Source organism: Pseudophryne corroboree, chromosome 1, assembly GCF_028390025.1.
Source record: "Pseudophryne corroboree isolate aPseCor3 chromosome 1, aPseCor3.hap2, whole genome shotgun sequence".
In the NCBI taxonomy this organism is placed as follows: domain Eukaryota; kingdom Metazoa; phylum Chordata; class Amphibia; order Anura; family Myobatrachidae; genus Pseudophryne; species Pseudophryne corroboree.
Genome location: NC_086444.1, coordinates 1,201,054,461 through 1,201,068,062, shown reverse-complemented (window position 1 = coordinate 1,201,068,062; position 13,602 = coordinate 1,201,054,461). Strand labels below are relative to the sequence as shown.

The following is a 13,602-nucleotide window of genomic DNA, read 5'->3' as shown; positions in this document are numbered from 1 at the left end:
TATATTCCAGGTTATATGGTATGATTGGTGTGGGCTGGTATGAATCTTGCCCTTAGATTAACAAAAACCTTTCCTTGTATTGTCCATCTCCTCTGGGCACAGTTCTCTAACTGAGATCTGGAGGAGGGGCATAGAGGGAGGAGCCAGTGCACACCCATACTAAAAGTTCTTTATAGTGCCCTTGTCTCCTGCGGAGCCCGTCTATACCCCATGGTCCTTACTGAGTCCCCAGCATCCTCTACGGACTAGGAGAAAAAGATTTACCGGTAGGTTTAAAATCTTATTTGACCTCTAAAGAGTTTCTGGTTCATAGGGTGAATAACATACTGTATATGGCTCTGTATAATTTACTGGAAAGGGCTCTGTATTGTATACTGCACATCAGAGAGGACAGTGTATTGTTTAGTGTATATTAGGTGGGACCAATGGTGGCTCCAGAGGAGGGGCTGCAGGTCAGTTAAAAATTCAAATAGGGGAGTCACACCAACTGTCACCAACTGTCATTTCAAACTGACTCACTGGCAGTTGCTGTGGCTCCCCTATTTGAATTTTGAACCTAGCTGCAGCCCCACCTCTGAAGCCGCCCCTGGATTGGACTCTGGCATTGCTCAGTGTACATTAGAGCAATGCTCTGGATTGTATATTAGCCATCTAAACAGGTTCTAGTTCATTGTGTGTATAACAGATAGGATTCTGTGTAATGTACTGGAAAGGGCTCTGTATTGTATACTGTGGTTCAGCATTGAATTGGACAATCTCATGTCATGGGAGTCATTCAGACCCGATCGCACGCTAGCTTTTTTTGCAGCGGTGCGATCGGGTCTGAACTGCGCATGCCGATGCTCCGCAATGCGCAGGCACGCCGGCCGCTGGTGATGGGGATCGCCGGACAGCGACGGATTTAACGAAGAAAGCCATCGCACCAGCGATCGCAAGAAGATTGACAGGAAGAGGCCATTTGTGGGTGTCAACTGACCGTTTCTAGGAAGTGTCCGGAAAAACGCAGGCGTGCCCAGGCGTTTGGAGGGAGGGATTCTGACGTCAGTTCCTGGCAGGATCATCGCAGCGGCTGAGTAAGTACTGGCCTATGCAGAGACTGCACAAACTTTTGTTTGTGCAGCTCTCCTACACAAGCGATCGCATTTACCTCCTCCCCCTGTAGGCAGTGACTACCTGATCGCAGCACTACAAAAAAATGCCTGCATGCGATCTGAATCACCCCCTATGTGTTTTATACAGGACAGCGGAAGATGCCTCTGTACTGTATTGCACATCTCCGATTTATATTGTGTTTTAGAAGCCACGGAACAGAGTTCATTTATTAATATTCCACAAATCTGCCACTTTGGGGTAACACATTGTTTCATGGTTGTTTCCCAAAGCATAACATAAAAATTTCCTGAAATACATTCCTTTTATTAACTGTCAGTGACTTGCAGAAAAAGCAATATTAGATTAATATCTGAGAACTGCAAGTGATTGACAGTTACCCCCACTCAGACTACAGATGCTGCACCATTGGCGGGCAAGAGGCTGCCCTGGAAACCTTCACTTGCAGCCCCTAGCTCCTTCCTGCTAGTATGAAATAGGTTATTACAGATAAGTGTCTCATTCAGTGATTCAATTTATTCAGTTACTGTATATTACTACAGAAATAATGATTAATGTGTGGCCCTTGTGAAGGTTAGAGGGCCGTCCAGTGATACAAACAAGGGCATTCATTAGGTTGACAGGTTCAAAAAGTCAAAATGGCAGTGGTTGACACACAAATAGTCGACATAGTTTTTTCATGTTTTCCTAATTTTTGCTTGACTTACTATCCACGTGGACTACCATTGGGAATAGTTGCCTTGTCCAAAATGACACAGAAAAAACTTGTGCTGACCATTGTTGTGTCGACCTTTTCACCCTGCCGACCTTTTGTACCTATTGACCTTTCTAATGGTACCTGTTGACCTTTTGATCCTGGCGACCTTTTAACCTGTCGACCTAATGCATGTCAACCATATGGGACTGACCTAATGATTGTCTGTCTAGACTCTGTAGATCTTCTATACCGCACACACTTATCCTTGTGGCTTCAGAAACACAAAACATTGACCATGTGTGGAATCTTGGTGGTGGTCTGGATTGTGGCTTGGCATGATCAATGTGTTGGACATCATCAAATCCTCATTATTTAATCTTTTTTACTGTCCCTCTCGCTTACTTCGCTCTGTAGCTGAAGAACTATTAGGTGTACCTAGAATCTCCCTTACTTCATCTGGGGGTCCAGCTTTTAGCATTGTGGCTCTGACTCTATATAACTCTCTTCCCCACACAGTAAGAGAAGCCCCCACTCTAAAATCCTTCAAAAACAGACTGAAGACTTTCCTGTTTACTCACGCGTTTCACTAATGTCCCTTTAGTCTTTTTTTGTAATAAAGGAGACGCTTGGCTCTCTTTTCTGTAGGTAGTTAATACTTATGTTGATTTTGTATTATGTGTTTTTTCATCTGTATTTGTAAAGCACCTCGAGTCCTACGGGACGAGTGTAGCAGGATTGAGTCTAATTTGTGCTGTACTCCCCAAGAAATGTATGCAGAGCAGCCATCAGGGGGGGACAATGGGGACTGGAGTCCTGGGCCCTTAGAGAGAGGGGTCCACCCCTGACTCCTACCGCCAATACTTTGAGAGCTGCACGGGCTGATGCTTAGGGAGGTCTTAAAACAAGCCTTCCCCTGTGCATCAGCTCTTTGAATTGTTCCTGCAGGTTCGCAATGCTCCACCTATATGTAACGTCATGATGTTTGACACCACATAGGGGTGGAGCGGTGTGGCAGAATCTTTTTTTTTTTTTTTTGTGGGGGCCCTGTCTATTTTGTCAGTCCCGGCCCCACAATTTCTGATGGCAGCCCTGAATAAATGTGTGTGTGTGTGTGTGTGTGTGTGTGTGAGGGGGGGGGGGGGGGTGTCAAAAGGGTATTGTCACCCCAAGAGTGACTGTATGTCACTCTCCTGAGTAAAGGGGAGCAAGGGCTTACAGGGAGGGCTGACCTTACTAGGCCTAGAGTGGTCAGGCTTAGCCGAGGTGAATTATGGAGGATGTGGCAGATAAACTGCAGGTAGAGGAAGGGCAGAGCATCTGCGAAGCCCACCACGAGGCTGCATTGCTGGAGACTGCAGGCTCCAACCATGCAGGAAACTCATCCCTGATTTGTGCCCTCAGCTAATTAGAGAGTTGTAAACCAGGAAATGAATAAGATCTTTGTAGATATGATGCCGTTCTGGAGATAAAATATGTGTTTGACGTGCATAGTAAGTTGTGTAGTGAGAAATCAAAGTACATTTACCTACACTATAGAGAACGGAATGCAGATCTCTAAAGCCAGTGACAGTTCTTGTCACTTCTATACGCGCAGATGTCATTCTGGTGTCTGCTTGTGCAGCTTTTGCCATGGCAGCTTGTGAAACAGGACATTGCTATCATTATTTCTGCTTTATCAGTGCCCAGAGTCATTCATTCATCCTCCACAACCTCTATGGATGTGCTTGTGTTCCTGACATGTTCAATGGCGGACGCCCTGATGTACCCAGGCCATGTTCCTATTCTGCTGGCCATACTCTTAGGGCAGAGGTTCTCGACGCAGTCCTCAAGGCACCCCAACGGTCCAGGTTTTAAGTATATTGATGCTTGGCCACAGGTGACTTAATTAGCACCTCAGTCAATTTGATTTAACCATCTGTGCTGAGCCATGAATATACCTAAAACCTGGACCGTTGGGGTGCCTTGAGGACCGCGCTTGAGAAGCTCTGCCTTAGGGTCTGAGTCGGACGTAGTTGTGGGAGTCTTTGTGTCTTTTGTCACAGTTGCGTCTGCGACTTTAGGCCATACTTGGCTACTTTTGAAAAGAAGTTTCAGAGAGACTACAGTTGGTAGCACACATGCCGTTGAGGGGTGTGTCATGCTCCACCCAAAGGCTGTGTCTAGCTCCACCTATGGGCATGACTATTGCCACTCAGGAGTGCGTCCTGCAGTGGAAGGTGAAAACTAAAGCACTAAGTGTAGCATGCCGCCAGAGGGGGTTTGTCTGTGGGTGGCATGTGCGGTCACAAATAAAAGCACTTATTTACGTGATTATTGATATTGTGTACAAGTGAGAATCAGCCCCAGTAGGTGACACTGATTGACTCAACCAAAATGAGTCCTCTGACAAAGTATTTATAAAACCTCCACTGTTTGTTAACTCAGGCGGCAGTGCCAGCCTACACACACTGGGGTGGGTAAGAAGCTCCGGGGGAAGTGGGGTTTCTGGTGGTGGGGAGATGACCGCTGACCAATGTGTGAAAGGTAAGTGGGGACATACACCCCATGTCCTTTATTGTCAGTGTGCACAGCTTGTCACAACTTCCTCCTGTTACAAGCTGCAAATGCAGCTTGCATTCTGTTTGTTTTTATGTTGTGAGTCTGTTGTATTTCTGTTAACATTCCAGGTTTTCTCATGTACTTGTTTGGGGTACTGTGGCGGGCCGCCTTTGGTGAGTCTGTGTAACTGCAGTCTGTCTCCTGTATGTGTGGCCTGTGCAGTTTCTCCTGTCAGATAATTAGGCCATTACCTTGTGTCTGGTTTTCCAGCTAGAGTTCATTTGTGTTTCAGGAGGCTTGTCCTTTTTCCAGCCATCCTGATTGGGGCTTGCTCTCTTTATTACCCAGCTTGCCCTTCACCTGATGCCGGTTATAGCTTCTAGTTCCTGTTTGTACCTGGTCCCGGTTCTCGTCCTGTGGTTGTGAATTGAGTCTGTGCATTTAGTGCTGTCTGTTCCAGTTGCCAAGCCTGCTATCACTGCACATAGTGAAATCCTGCTCTGAAGCCAGTCTCAGTGTCTGTAGATCTCTGCTCCCCTTAAGGGGGTTCTGTTCCAGTACCAATTTTCAGGCTTCTTCAGAATCCGCATCAGACAGTTTAAGCTAAGTCCAGGGATTTTGCATTGGTTATTTTCAGAGTCTGAGTTACCTCTTGTATTTGATTATTTATATCATCCTATGCATTGTTGCATTTATTATCCATTGATATTTAGTTGCTTATATCATCATGTGCATTGTTGCATTTACCAACCATCTGTGTTTAATTATTATACCACCCTGTGCATTGTTGCATTTCATATACATTCAGTGTTTATTATTATTTCACTCTGTGCATTGTTGCATTCACGTGCATTCTGTTAATATCTCCGTCTGTGCGTTTAGCAGCGTTACTAAGGTTGTGTCCAGTGAACGTCTCACTGTACTGCATTTACTCTTGTCCAGACTCCAATAGTCGCCTTGTCCTTACATAATACCTGGTGGCATCTGAGTACGGGGTGGACCTAATTCACCCTGGAAAGATGGCTGCAAAAGGTGAAGCCTAGCATCGCAGGAGGCTAAAAGACTGCTGGGCAAGGGTAATTGCGTGAGCGTCACCAAGTACCACCTGGTAACCCTCTTAACTGAGTAGTCCACATAACATTTCGTGGAGGCTGGAACACCCTCCTGCCTTCCTCTGCATGCTGGCTGCTATTCTGCACCAGGCCCCACCCCAGTCCATACCGGATGGAGCAATGTGAAATCTAGGGATTTATTTAACTTTGCGGGGACAGAGGGAGACTGCACAGTGAACTGCGTGTCTCCTGCAAGATGCGGAAGGATAGGCAACTATGCTTTATGCTAATGCAACTACAAAGCCCTTCCCTGGTGTACATCCTGACGTCCGGTACACAACTGAGCTGCTTACTGCCTACTTACGGAGCCCATTTAGTTTTCCTCAACAGTGATTGGAAAATGCTTATCATGTAGTGTTTTTTTTTTTTTGGTATGGTAAGTTATGTCCTAATTGTGTTTTCAGCCTTGCGCCATCCCAATGGCCTGTCAGGCCCTCGCTCACTTATATAGGGTAAATATTTCTGAATGTATCTGTACATCCTTCCTTACACCTTGCTAGAATCTGTGCTCCACTCCGCACTGCTGTGACACTGTCAGCACAGCGCCCTCTGTGGTCAGAGAAACAGATGACGTCGCACAAAACACCTTTATGTCTTCTTTCTTAGGGGTCTATGTACTAAGCCTTGGAGAAAGAAAAGGTACTTTACCAGCCAATCGGCTCCTAACTGTGCTAGATAAATTGCAGTTAAAACTTCTCCACTTTTACTCTCTCCGAGGCTTCATACATCTGCCCCCTGCATGAGATCAACATTTCTAATGATGAGCAACATTGTCATATTGTCTCCAGGCTTCACTACTTAACCACAACCTTCTGGTCTTCTCCAGTCACCAGCTCCCCATCCCTCATGAAGAGGCTCACTCTAATGGTCATCTTCCAGACATCATCATCCTCTATCCTCGCAGTATCTCATCATCATCCATTAACCATTCATTCTTTCTACCACCTTACCTGGCCATTGTATTCCACAGCAATACACTTACACCTCTCCTGGCCCCTGCCGTGCACAGAAAAGATATAGTCTAGTACCCACACCAATGCCCCAAGCCTGATAGACATGTCTGGAGTTAGTCACAATGGTATAGTCCACCTAAACATTCTCCAATGTTATAATACAGTTCTTATCTTTCTGTCCCGTGATGGTTTGAGGTAATAGGGGCTACTATCCTCCTCCTTCCTCTGAAAAAGAAGCCCTCTCACCCAAATCACCCGATAAAGGCAATGAGCTTCTCCGTCTTAAATAGTCATTTGATACAGTTATTACGAAAGTTTAGTAAAATCAGCAAGTAAGTAAAATCTGATCTTACATGACACATAGAATCAAGATGGTGGGAACCCACTTTGGGGTAGTAGCTTTCCCTTCAGCTACCGCAACCTACTGCTAAATGAGCTGCCACCCAAATTGGGTTGTGGACCACAACCCAATTTGGATGGGAGCTTCTTTGGCAGTAAGGACCCCTGTTATGGGAGGTGACTACAAATGTGATACTCGACGCATTTCGTCAAATGTTGACTTCTTCAGGGATTTGTCTTAAGGGAAACATTTAATACAATTCTTAAAACTTTTAAAGTATTATATGTGTTCAGGGGGTTTCACCTATCAGTTGTATATAGCTTGCTTGTATATACAGTACTTAAATAGAATAAATACTTTTGAAGATAAGCAGTTTATATATTGTTCTCTACATATATTAACACATACTGGCCCTCATTCCGAGTTGTTCGCTCGGTAAAAATCTTCGCATCGCAGCGATTTTCCGCTTAATGCGCATGCGCAATGTTCGCACTGCGACTGCGCCAAGTAAATTTGCTATGCAGTTAGGAATTTTACTCACGGCTTTTTCATCGTTCTGGAGATCGTAATGTGATTGACAGGAAATGGGTGTTACTGGGCGGAAACAGGCCGTTTTATGGCCGTGTGGGAAAAAACGCTACCGTTTCCGGAAAAAACGCAGGAGTGGCCGGAGAAACGGAGGAGTGTCTGGGCGAACGCTGGGTGTGTTTGTGACGTCAAACCAGGAACGACAAGCACTGAACTGATCGCAGATGCCGAGTAAGTCTGAAGCTACTCAGAAACTGCTACGAGGTGTGTAATCGCAATATTGCGAATACATCGTTCGCAATTTTAAGATGCTAAGATTCACTCCCAGTAGGCGGCGGCTTAGCATGAGCAAATCTGCTAAAATCCGCTTGCGAGCAAACAACTCGGAATGAGGGCCACTGTACTATATAGATTAATAACATTTACCAATATGAAGGGCTCTTTTTTGCTATTAGTATAACTTTCATTTTTAAATGTCTGCTTCTAAGAAGTTTCCTGATTATTTATAAAACACTGGAAAATGGACAAAACCTGTCATTCAGACAAATTGGTTAACTCACAGATAATATACATTATAGTGCACATCACTAAAGTAAAGTAAATTTATTGTGGTGCTTAAAGGACAGAGGAGTAGCACCTACTACAGCCATAGCGTGTCCTATTCGTATATGACTGCAGGACACTAACCTATTTATGTGCACACACAGGGGTGTATCTACCCATTGGCCAGGATGGCACTCGCCAGGGAAGAAGGGGGCGCCGCCTGGCGGTGCCACCCGCAGCCAAAGGGTAGAAGAGAAGTACTGTCATACTGTACCTGGTCGCTGCACGCACTGCACTGCTGGGAGCTGTAGTTTATTTTGAGTCTGATTATAAGTGCGGTGTTGCCGGACACTAGTCTGATCACTAGTGCAGTGCGGTGCTGGCGTACACCGGCAGTAACAGACTCTCACCCAGTGCCAGCCCTAGCCAATAGGCATTATAGGCAAATGCCTAGGGCATCTAGAATGCCCAGGGGCATCCATTCCCAAGGCTAGGGTCAGCTCTGTTATCGCAGCAAGGGGAGAGAGGAGAGTTAGGACAGAGGCTGCAGCAGCACACAGAGCCGAATCTCTGCTCACACAGGCAGGAAGTGACTTTACTTTCACTTTCTGCCTGCCCTGTGGCTGAGCACAGACGGCAGCTGCAGAGAAAGCCAGGCACTGTGACTGCGGAGCCAGAACCCTGCCCCAGCACTGCAGCATCAGCATCACAGCACAAAGGTAAGATATGGATGGGGTAACGGGGGACTTACTGTATGGCATACCTCCCAACTGTCCCGATTTTCGCGGGACAGTCACGGTTTTTGGGGACTGTCCCGCTGTCCCACCCGCGGGCCGCAGTGTCCCGTGGGGGGGGGGGGGCAGCTTAGCAGAGCAGCAGTGAATAAGCGTCTATTCACTGGAGACAGGAGGAGAGGGGGCATGCCAGCAGCTCACGGAGCGCTGGGCATGCCCCCTCAGTGACCAAAACGGGGCATGGCTCACGATTGCGGGTCCTCCGTGAAGCCACGCCCCTTTCCAATAAGCCACGCCCTCGTCCCGCTTTTCATATTTAGAAAGTTGGGAGGTATGGTATGGGGAGAGGAAGGTGGCTAATAACACTGCTATGGTGGGGGGGAGACCTATGAGGAGTGGGGGAAGGGGGGTAGTGATACTGCTATGTGGGAGTGGGAGACCTATGGGGAGTAGGGGGAAGGGGGGTAGTGATACTGCTATGTGGGAGTGGGAGACCTATGGGGAGTGGGGGAAGGGGAGTATTGACACTGCTATGTGGGAGTGGGAGACCTATGGGGAGTAGGGGGAAGGGGAGTAATGACACTGCTATGTGGGAGTGGGAGACCTATGGGGAGTAGGGGGAAGGGGGGTAATGACACGGCTATGTGGGAGTGGGAGACCTATGGGGAGTAGGGGGAAGGGGGGTAATGACACTGCTATGTGGGAGTGGGAGACGTATGGGGAGTGGGGGAAGGGGGGTAATGACACTGCTATGTGAGAGTGGGAGACCTATGAGGAGTGGGGGAAGGGGGGTAATGACACTGCTATGTGAGAGTGGGAGACCTATGAGGAGTGGGGGAAGGGGGTAATGACACTGCTATGTGGGAGTGGGAGACCTATGGGGAGTGGGGGAAGAGGGGTAATGACTCTGCTATGTGGGAGTGGGAGACCTATGGGGAGTGGGGGAAGGGAGTAATGACACTGCTATGTGGGAGTGGGAGACCTATGGGGAGTGGGGGAAGAGGGGTAATGACACTGCTATGTGGGAGTGGGAGACCTATGGGGAGTGGGGGAAGGGGGTAATGACACTGCTATGTGGGAGTGGGAGACCTATGGGGAGTAGGGGGAAGGTGGCTAATAACACTGCTATGTGAGAGTGGGAGACCTATGGGGAGTGGGGGAAGGGAGTAATGACACGGCTATGTGGGAGTGGGAGACCTATGGGGAGTGGGGGAAGAGGGGTAATGACACTGCTATGTGGGAGTGGGAGACCTATGGGGAGTGGGGGAAGAGGGGTAATGATGCTGCTATGTGGGAGTGGGAGACCTATGGGGAGTGGGGGAAGGGGGGTAATGACACTGCTATGTGGGAGACCTATGGGGAGTGGGGGAAGGGGGGTAATGACACTGCTATGTGGGAGTGGGAGACCTATGGGGAGTGGGGGAAGGGAGTAATGACACGGCTATGAGGGGGAGAACTATGGAAAGTGGGGGCACAGGGGAATATGACACTGGGGGGGAGACATGAGGGTGTAGGAGCAGCTGATAACACTGCTATTAGGGGTAGGGCATGAGGCAGAGACACATGGGGAGCGGGGGCTCAGGGGGCTAATTGCACTGCTATGGGGGAGGGGGCGTAAGCATGCACACGGTGGGTGGCATGTGTGCACAGGCACACCCTGATGTTGGGCACACCCCACATGCCTAGTCAGACACTGCACAGATATTTAATATAGAACCAGCCCTGGCCAGCACTTGCTGAGTAATTACACATAATACACACTATGCAGTCACAATGTGCAGGTACCATCTCTTCCCGGCTCCCATTGTGACACTGACCGCCGTGATTCCTAACCTGCCAATGTAGCGGACACCGCATACCAGGAGAAGGTTCAGTGTGTGAGCTGTACTGGCTGATAGGGGGAGATCTGTCTCAGGGGGATGGGGGAATCTTCTATATTAGGAGGAAGGGGCTATTCTGTGCTAAGGGAGATAATGTGTCTGAGAGGAAGGGGATCCCTGGACTAGGGGGAAATAATCTGAGGGAGCAAGGTGCAGGTGTGAGAGATGGAAAGTGGGAGTGAGGTGCAGGGGAGATGGAAGGTGGGAGCGAGGTGCAGGGGAGATGGAAGGTGGGAGCGAGGTGCAGGGGAGATGGAAGGTGGGAGCGAGGTGCAGGGGAGATGGAAGGTGGGAGCGAGGTGCAGGGGAGATGGAAGGTGGGAGCGAGGTGCAGGGGAGATGGAAGGTGGGAGCGAGGTGCAGGGGAGATGGAAGGTGGGAGCGAGGTGTAGGGGAGATAGAAGGTGGGAGTGAGGTGCAGGGGAGATGGAAGGTGGGAGCGAGGTGCAGGGGAGAAAGAAGGTGGGAGCGAGGTGCAGAGGAGATGGAAGGTGTGAGTGAGGTGCAGGGGAGATGGAAGGTGGGAGTGAGGTGCAGGGGAGATGGAAGGTGGGAGCGAGGTGCAGGGGAGATGGAAGGTGGGAGTGAGGTGTAGGGGAGACGGAAGGCGGGAGCGAGGTGCAGGGGAGATGGAAGGTGGGAGCGAGGTGCAGGGGAGATAGAAGGTGGGAGCGAGGTGTAGAGGAGACGGAAGGCGGGAGCGAGGTGCAGGGGAGATGGAAGGTGGGAGCGAGGTGTAGAGGAGACGGAAGGCGGGAGCGAGGTGCAGGGGAGATAGAAGGTGGGAGCGAGGTGTAGAGGAGACGGAAGGTGGGAGCGAGGTGCAGGGGAGATGGAAGGTGGGAGCGAGGTGTAGAGGAGACGGAAGGCGGGAGCGAGGTGCAGGGGAGATGGAAGGTGGGAGTGAGGTGCAGGGGAGATGGAAGGTGGGAGCGAGGTGTAGAGGAGACGGAAGGCGGGAGCGAGGTGCAGGGGAGACGGAAGGTGGGAGCGAGGTGCAGGGGAGACGGAAGGTGGGAGCGAGGTGTAGGGGAGATGGAAGGTCGGAGCGAGGTGTAGGGGAGATAGAAGGTGGGAGCGAGGTGCAGGGGAGATGGAAGGTGGGAGCGAGGTGCAGGGGAGATAGAAGGTGGGAGCGAGGTGCAGGGGAGATGGAAGGTGGGAGCGAGGTGCAGGGGAGATGGAAGGTGGGAGCGAGGTGTAGAGGAGACGGAAGGCGGGAGCGAGGTGCAGGGGAGATGGAAGGTGGGAGCGAGGTGCAGGGGAGATGGAAGGTGGGAGCGAGGTGTAGAGGCGATAGAAGGTGGGAGCGAGGTGTAGGGGAGATAGAAGGTGGGACCAAGGTACAGGCGTGGGGGGTGGGAGGGAGATGCAGGGGAGATGGAAGGTGTGAGTGAAGAAGAGGTGTGGGGGATAGAAGGTGGGAGCGAGGTACAGGTGTGAGAGATGGAAGGTGGGAGCGAGGTGCAGGGGAGACGGAAGGTGGGAGTGAAGAGGTATGAGAGATGGAAGGTGGGAGTGAAGAGGTATGAGAGATGGAAGGTGGGAGTGAGGTACAGGTGTGATGTGAGAGATGGAAGGTGGGAGTGAGGTACAGGTGTGATGTGAGAGATGGAAGGAGGCAGTGAGGTACATGGGTGATAGAGGGAGAGAGTGAGAGGTGCAGGGGTGAGACTGAGAGATGGAATGAGGGAGTGAAAACTACAGGGCTAAAGAGGAACAGGGGGCATGAGAGGTGCAAGGGGGTAAGTAAGGGAAGGAGGAAGTTCAGGCAGGGGTGACTTATGAGACAATAAGGCGTTTGGTATCCCGGCGGTCGGAAAAAGCTGACGCCAGCATCTCGAAACTGCTCGGAATGCTGATGCTGGCATCCCAACATAGATAGCGATGCAGAATAATAAAATCCGGATTGAGTTAGTGCCAAAGTCTCCACTGGAAAGCCGTGTGGGAGGGTTAGGCTGCGAGGGTGGAGGGTTAGGGTTAGGCTGCAGGGAGGGAGATTAGGAAGGGGGGACGGGGGTTAGAGTCAGGCTATGGGAAAGGTGGGTTAGGGGGGAGGGATGGTGTAACGTGAATACGAGACACTACTGTGCAGTGTAATGTGAATAAGGGACACTATTGTGTGGCATAATTTGATTTGGAAGTACTATTGTGTTCACACCCTTCCCCAACAAGACAATGCCCCATTTCCAATACTCACACCTTATTTCAAATGTGTGGGGGGTGGGCGCGCCGGCCCCTTACTTTGTTAGGGGCGCTCGGACCCCTGGATACACCCATGTGCACACACAAAACGCAGACCCAAACTGGGCAAACAATTCAGACACTGTATACACTTTGTGAAACCAGACTACACGCAGTGATTGCTCTTCTGCAGGTATGTAGAGGAGAATATACAGGAGAGTAAGTGCAGCTGGCTAATAACACCCATGCCTGTCCTGACACTTGGGCGACTTAAGGGGCCTACACACTGGACGATATCTTGAAAGATATGAACGATATCGTTCATAAATAAACGATAAATCCTACATATCTTTCAGTGTGGATGCATCAGTGATGAACGATGCGCGTGCCCACAATCGTTCATCGTTGAGTGGTCATCGTTGACACATGCCGGTCAATTTGGGCAATATAGATGTATGTACTCTCATATTGACCAAATTGATCATCGATATCGTTCAGTGTGTAGGTAAAATCGACCATAGACCATAGAATCACACTCGCCAGTTATTCTAACCAAGAGTCCACCACTTACTAGACTCCTGTCTCTGCTGCTTCCCACCTCCCCTGTACTCTGACAGGGAGCCCGGCACACCCCATCACCCCTGCAGCTCACCCTTGCACCGCAGTTACCTGTGCAGCACTTCCTAGCCGACTGTACACTACAGAAGCCGCCATGTTACTATTGAGCTTATTGCACCATGCTAGTGGTGAATTTGTTTTAACAGTGTGACACTCTACACCTCTGTGTAGGTAGAAGATCACACTCTATGGTGGTGGGGCCAGGATCTCGGCTGTAGCCTGGAGCAGCAGGCAGGGGTGGTGAGTGGGCGGCTCTGGCTGGTGGGCCCCTGAGAGAGGGGGGCCCAGGGTAAGGTGTCACCTGTGCCCCCACTTAATCCAACTCTGCTTGACCCTGATAGTTGGAGCTGTCTCCGGATGACCTT

General features: G+C 49.8%; 1 protein-coding gene across 3 annotated transcripts in view; it reads left to right on the top strand.

Annotated features, from left to right (window-relative positions):
- The window catches only part of MAVS (mitochondrial antiviral signaling protein), a 116,845-nt gene that overhangs the window by 73,773 nt on the left and 29,470 nt on the right, over positions 1-13,602 (top strand). Inside the window, exon 1 of one of the 3 annotated variants that reach the window (XM_063925326.1) lies at positions 8,448-8,540. The exons of the other annotated variants lie outside the window; for them this stretch is intronic. The gene's annotated coding sequence lies outside the window, so the exon portion shown is untranslated. Of the gene's footprint in view, positions 1-8,447; positions 8,541-13,602 lie in introns of those variants that run through there. 3 annotated transcript variants of the gene reach the window in all.